General features: G+C 36.4%; 1 long non-coding RNA gene across 1 annotated transcript; it reads left to right on the forward strand.

Moving 5' to 3' along the window:
* The first annotated feature begins 881 nt into the window (after nt 1-881).
* LOC308334933 lies at nt 882-3850 on the forward strand. The gene is made up of 3 exons (XR_013965942.1): nt 882-973; nt 3010-3107; nt 3756-3850. It is a non-coding gene; the product is annotated as an uncharacterized lncRNA (long non-coding RNA).
* Nucleotides 3851-7552: the final 3702 nt, after the last annotated feature.

The following is a 7552-nucleotide window of genomic DNA, read 5'->3' on the forward strand; positions in this document are numbered from 1 at the left end:
TCTGTTATGACTTCTCCTCTGCATGCTGTAGTGTTTAGATGGTTCTGTTATGACTTCTCCTCTGCATGCTGTAGTGTTTAGATGGTTCTGTTATGACTGCATGCTGTAGTGTTTAGATGGTTCTGTTATGACTGCATGCTGTAGTGTTTAGATGGTTCTGTTATGACTTCTCCTCTGCATGCTGTAGTGTTTAGATGGTTCTGTTATGACTTCTCCTCTGCATGCTGTAGTGTTTAGATGGTTCTGTTATGACTTCTCCTCTGCATGCTGTAGTGTTTAGATGGTTCTGTTATGACTTCTCCTCTGCATGCTGTAGTGTTTAGATGGTTCTGTTATGACTTCTCCTCTGCATGCTGTAGTGTTTAGATGGTTCTGTTATGACTTCTCCTCTGCATGCTGTAGTGTTTAGATGGTTCTGTTATGACTTCTCCTCTGCATGCTGTAGTGTTTAGATGGTTCTGTTATGACTTCTCCTCTGCATGCTGTAGTGTTTAGATGGTTCTGTTATGAGAGAGAGAGAGAGTAGACTATTAAAGTCATGCACTATAAAGCCTCGGAAACCTCTGACTGGAAAACCGACGTTTTGTTGCCATCTAGTGTTGACAAGCAGACACTGCATACTGTGTCTGAAGATTATTATGGGCGCAGCATGCAGTGACTTGACAGACCTTTTTGTAAAGAACCCAAACACGTTTTTCACTGAACTATTCTATATTCTGGGTGAACAGACTTTGTTAATATGATCCTATTGTGAAACATACCTGTTTTAAGTCTTTTTCCTTTTATTTTGAGATTTGAGCCAAATGCTTTTATTTTGAAGGGAGTTTTGTGACATAGCTACCTGCGCACCGGAAACAGGAAGTATAATACATAACCAGAGAGAGAAGCTGGAGAGATGGCGCGTGTTTTGTTTAGTGTTTGTATCTTCTTGAGACATTCAGTGATTGTTTTAGAACCCCCGAAGAGGCATAAGGTTGGTACACATGGACTGTGTTTTGCTACATGCAATACAACACGTTTTTGGAGTTCAAAGGACTATTGCTAAAATGCATTGTTGAATTGTTTACATGCTCTTTAGTTATGGTAGCCCCATATGTGCCCTCTCCCTACGATGAATTGAACAATGTGGACCCTGTTGTAAACAAGTGTAATGCTTAATTGGGTCGTCCACTCACAGTTAACAGTCTTTGTATTGAGTTTGTGCTTGAAATGTACTGTAATTCTGCAAACTGTTAATACATATTTTCAATCAATCAATCAAGCAGAATGAGCGTAGGGAGAGGGCGCAGGCTATGGTAAAACGCATTGTTGAATTGTTTACATGCTGTTTAGTTATGGTAGCCTATATGGAAGGACGGTACATGAAAGAAAGGTATTTCTGCAGCAAAGGCACACTGTGCTAAGGAAGGATAATGCACTTATAACTACAGAAAGAGTTTGCTACTCTTTCTGTAAAGTGTTGAAATGAAAAGTTAGAATTGTACTGAAGGTATTTGATATGATTGTATTTCATACATTTTGGATAAAAATAGCAGACCTACAAGCTCGTAGCGCGCCACTCGGTGGCTATTTTTCTATTTTTCAATAGCTAAAGCATAACATAATGCTAACACCAAGTGTGTGTGTGTGTGTGTGTGTGTGTGTGTGTGTGAGTGTGTGTGTGCACAAAATGCTTGGCGATGGAAATGAAGGAATTAAATCATTCAAGTTTTATTTATTCTCTAAATTCCACTGAGTAATGAAACTCATTTTCAGTGTCGAGAACAATATCATAATTATAGAAACACATCAGAGCACGCCGTTTTTCATCATTTTTGACGATTTGACAAAAATGAAAAAAACGATGGGTTATAGCCCATGTTTTTTTAAATTTTGAAAAAAAAAGTTATCCTCGTTTCTCATCATTTTGGACCATGGCCTATAGCCCATATCGTACGGCATACTATAGCACGCCGTTTTTCATCATTTTTGACGATTTGACAAAAAAAAATAAATTTTAAAAACGTTGGGTTATAGCCCATGTTTTTTAAAATTTTGAAAAAAAAAGTTATCCTCATTTCTCATCATTTTGGACCATGGGCTATAGCCCATATCGTACGGCATACTATAGCACGCCGTTTTTCATCATTTTTGACGATTTGACAAAAATGAAAAAATAAAAAAACCGATGGGTTATAGCCCATGTTTTTTGAAATTTTGAAAAAAAAAGTTATCCTCATTTCTCATCATTTTGGACCATGGGCTATAGCCCATATCGTACGGCATACTATAGCACGCCGTTTTTCATCATTTTTGACGATTTGAAAAAAATGAAAAAATAAAAAAAACGATGGGTTATAGCCCATGTTTTTTGAAATTTTGAAAAAAAAAGTTAGCCTCGTTTCTCATCATTTTGGACCATGGGCTATAGCCCATATCGTACGGCATACTATAGCGCGCCGTTTTTCATCATTTTTGAGGATTTGAAAAAAATGAAAAAATGACAAAAACGATGGGTTATAGCCCATGTTTATGAAATTTTGAAAAAAAAAGTTAGCCTCGTTTCTCATCATTTTGGACCGTGGGCTATAGCCCATATCGTACGGCATACTATAGCGCGCAGTTTTTCATCATTTTTTAAGATTTGAAAAAAATGACGAAATGACAAAAACGATGGGTTATAGCCCATGTTTTTTGAAATTTTGAAAAAAAAAAGTTATCCTCGTTTCTCATCATTTTGGACCATGGGCTATAGCCCATATCGTACGGCATACTATAGCGCGCAGTTTTTCATCATTTTTGAGGATTTGAAAAAAATGACGAAATGACAAAAACGATGGGTTATAGCCCTTGTTTTTTGAAATTTTGAAAAAAAAGAAGTTATCCTCGTTTCTCATCATTTTATTGACAATGATCTGACCCCCCCAAAAATCATGTGGGGACCCCCAGGCCGACCCACAGGTTGAGAACCACTGTGTCAAACAGTCACATGAAGCAGACATTCACAAGGCTTTTCTCTTTTGCTTCCAGCAAGCTGAAAGGCACATGAAGTTGCTGATTGACCCTCTGCCCGTCAACGTGAGAGTGGTGGTGTCTGTCAATGTGGAAACATGTCCTCAGGCCTGGAGGTGAGACACATCAGAAAATAGACCACGTATCTATCATCAAATATTCAGTTGTTGTCAATGAAGCTACGTGCAATCGCATCCAGCATGTGTATCCTGTTATCTGTTCCAATGCTTCCATATCTAAATACCTTTCTGAACAAGCAATAACATACAGTACAAGAGCGGGTACTATACTGTGAGATATGTTGACCCTACAGTGACTATATTTCACCGTACAGCAGAGCAGGTATGCTGTGTTATTGCTTTTATTTCATTTTGAAATGTATTAAAACATTTCACTAAAGGATAAGCCCCTTGAGTTGCAGTCTTTACTTTTGTAATTGTTAACTTCAACAAAGCGCTGGGTTCGGAAAAAAACAACAACAGACGAGCCTTTATTTATTCTTCATCTGTGGGAAAAAGCACTGCTTTCATGTAATAAAGTACGGGACGTGTATGGTATATGCGTGCCATTAGTGGGCGCGTAGTTAGTCAATTAATGCTCCGTTGCATGTCGGTATCACATGCTCACAATGGCTAATCTACAAGCTCACAACTTGTGCGTGTTGTGAGGTTATTGAACGGCGATTTTAGATGCGCGATACCGCCATAAGACAAAGTATAAATCCGTCTTTAATTGTAAATGGTTGTGTGTGTGTGCCTGCCCAGGTTGTGGCCCACCCTGCACCTGGACCCACTGAGTCCCAGGGAGGTGAGGAGTGTGGTCAACGCAGAGTGCCAGGCCATGGAGGTCAAACTCACCAAGGACCAGGTGAGGGGGGCATAACAGTGTGGACAGATGGTCCTAAGGCTCTGACAAGCAAATCGGATTTGTCAGCCGTCTGCTGTCGCCCCGTCGAAGTATCACCAGTATCTAGCCCATATCGTACGGCATACTATAGCGCGCAGTTTTTCATCATTTTTGGTTCTCATAGTGGGAGTTCCAGCTAGAGCTAGATAGTTAGAAAGTAAACCAAGTGGACCCTAAGGTTCTGTAACAGAGTGCAAAAATGGAACCAAATAGACTCTCAAAATTTACATTGATTTTACAATAGAAATAAAAAATAAATTGGGGTCCCAGAGATAGAAATGGAAAGAAAGACAGTCAGCTATACACGGTCAACATTACAGATAACAGTATCATTACAAGTACAATGAATGGCAAATCAAATTGTATAAAAAACGGGGTAAAATATTAATTTTGAAGGAGTATTCATTTGTATTGTCTTTATTGTTAGTTACAACATGCCTACAATAACGTGAAGCATTTTTTTAAAGGTAATTGCAAAAAGGTGCCATAATCCGATTCATCGATTCATCGTTTAAATAATCGCCCGATGAATCGATTATAAAAATCCATAATCATGTCTTTTGCCATAATAGCTTTACAACAAAGATGTATTCGGTATTCGGTTTTCGGCCAACTGTTTCCTATATTCGGTATTCGGTTTCGGCCAAGAATTTCCCTTTCGGTGCATCCCTAGTTATAGCCCATGTTTTTTGAAATTTTGAAAAAAAAATTGCCTCGTTTCTCATCATTTTGGACCATGGGCTATAGCCCATATCGTACGGCATACTATAGCACGCCGTTTTTCATCATTTTGGAGGATTTGAAAAAAATGAAAAAATAAAAAAACGATGGGTTATATCCCATGTTTTTTGAAATTTTGAAAAAAAAGGTTAGCCTCGTTTCTCATCATTTTGGACCATGGGCTATAGCCCATATCGTACGGCATACTATAGCACGCCGTTTTTCATCATTTTTGAGGATTTGAAGAAAATTCAAAATTTCAAAAAACATGGGTTATAGCCCATCGTTTTTTGAATTTTTGAAAAAAATGTTATCCTCATTTTTCATCATTTTTGAACATGGGCTATAGCCCCTACCGTACGGCATACTATAGCACGCCGTTTTTCATCATTTTTGAGGATTTGAAGAAAATTCAAAATTTCAAAAAACATGGGTTATAGCCCATCGTTTTTTGAATTTTTGAAAAAATTGTTATCCTCATTTTTCATCATTTTTGAACATGGGCTATAGCCCCTACCGTACGGCATACTATAGCACGCCGTTTTTCATCATTTTTTAGGATTTGAAGAAAATTCAAAATTTAAAAAAACATGGGTTATAGCCCATCGTTTTTTGAATTTTTGAAAAAAATGTTATCCTCATTTTTCATCATTTTTTAACATGGGCTATAGCCCCTACCGTACGGCATACTATAGCACGCCGTTTTTCATCATTTTTTAGGATTTGAAGAAAATTCAAAATTTCAAAAAACATGGGTTATAGCCCATCGTTTTTTGAATTTTTGAAAAAAATGTTATCCTCATTTTTCATCATTTTTGAACATGGGCTATAGCCCCTACCGTACGGCATACTATAGCACGCCGTTTTTCATCAGTTTTGAGGATTTGAAGAAAATTCAAAATTTCAAAAAACATGGGTTATAGCCCATCGTTTTTTGAATTTTTGAAAAAAATGTTATCCTCATTTTTCATCATTTTTGAACATGGGTTTATAGCCCCTACCGTACGGCATACTATAGCACGCCGTTTTTCATCATTTTTGAGGATTTGAAGAAAATTTAAAATTTCAAAAAACATGGGTTATAGCCTATCGTTTTTTGAATTTTTGAAAAAAAAATATCCTCATTTTTCATCATTTTTGAACATGGGCTATAGCCCCTACCGTACGGCATACTATAGCACGCCGTTTTTCATCATTTTTGAGGAAAATTCAAAATTTCAAAAAACATGGGTTATAGCCCATCGTTTTTTGAATTTTTGAAAAAAATGTTATCCTCATTTTTCATCATTTTTGAACATGGGCTATAGCCCCTACCGTACGGCATACTATAGCACGCCGTTTTTCATCATTTTTGAGGATTTGAAGAAAATTCAAAATTTCAAAAAACATGGGTTATAGCCCATCGTTTTTTGAATTTTTGAAAAAAATGTTATCCTCATTTTTCATCATTTTTGAACATGGGCTATAGCCCCTACCGTACGGCATACTATAGCACGCCGTTTTTCATCATTTTTTAGGATTTGAAGAAAATTCAAAATTTCAAAAAACATGGGTTATAGCCCATCGTTTTTTGAATTTTTGAAAAAAATGTTATCCTCATTTTTCATCATTTTTGAACATGGGCTATAGCCCCTACCGTACGGCATACTATAGCACGCCGTTTTTCATCATTTTTGAGGATTTGAAGAAAATTCAAAATTTCAAAAAACATGGGTTATAGCCCATCGTTTTTTGAATTTTTGAAAAAAATGTTATCCTCATTTTTCATCATTTTTGAACATGGGCTATAGCCCCTACCGTACGGCATACTATAGCACGCCGTTTTTCATCATTTTTGAGGATTTGAAGAAAATTCAAAATTTCAAAAAACATGGGTTATAGCCCATCGTTTTTTGAATTTTTGAAAAAAATGTTATCCTCATTTTTCATCATTTTTGAACATGGGCTATAGCCCCTACCGTACGGCATACTATAGCACGCCGTTTTTCATCATTTTTGAGGATTTGAAGAAAATTCAAAATTTCAAAAAACATGGGTTATAGCCCATCGTTTTTTGAATTTTTGAAAAAAATGTTATCCTCATTTTTCATCATTTTTGAACATGGGCTATAGCCCCTACCGTACGGCATACTATAGCACGCCGTTTTTCATCATTTTTGAGGATTTGAAGAAAATTCAAAATTTCAAAAAACATGGGTTATAGCCTATCGTTTTTTGAATTTTTGAAAAAAAAAATATCCTCATTTTTCATCATTTTTGAACATGGGCTATAGCCCCTACCGTACGGCATACTATAGCACGCCGTTTCTCATCATTTTTGAGGAAAAATTCAAAATTTCAAAAAACGTGGGTTATAGCCCATCGTTTTTTGAATTTTTGAAAAAAATGTTATCCTCATTTTTCATCATTTTTGAACATGGGTTTATAGCCCCTACCGTACGGCATACTATAGCACGCCGTTTTTCATCATTTTTGAGGATTTGAAGAAAATTTAAAATTTCAAAAAACATGGGTTATAGCCTATCGTTTTTTGAATTTTTGAAAAAAAAATATCCTCATTTTTCATCATTTTTGAACATGGGCTATAGCCCCTACCGTACGGCATACTATAGCACGCCGTTTTTCATCATTTTTGAGGAAAATTCAAAATTTCAAAAAACATGGGTTATAGCCCATCGTTTTTTGAATTTTTGAAAAAAATGTTATCCTCATTTTTCATCATTTTTGAACATGGGCTATAGCCCCTACCGTACGGCATACTATAGCACGCCGTTTTTCATCATTTTTGAGGATTTGAAGAAAATTCAAAATTTCAAAAAACATGGGTTATAGCCCATCGTTTTTTGAATTTTTGAAAAAAATGTTATCCTCATTTTTCATCATTTTTGAACATGGGCTATAGCCCCTACCGTACGGCATACTATAGCACGCCGTT

Source organism: Protomyctophum bolini, assembly GCF_963924005.1.
Source record: "Protomyctophum bolini genome assembly, chromosome: 20".
NCBI classification, from domain to species: Eukaryota; Metazoa; Chordata; class Actinopteri; order Myctophiformes; family Myctophidae; genus Protomyctophum; species Protomyctophum bolini.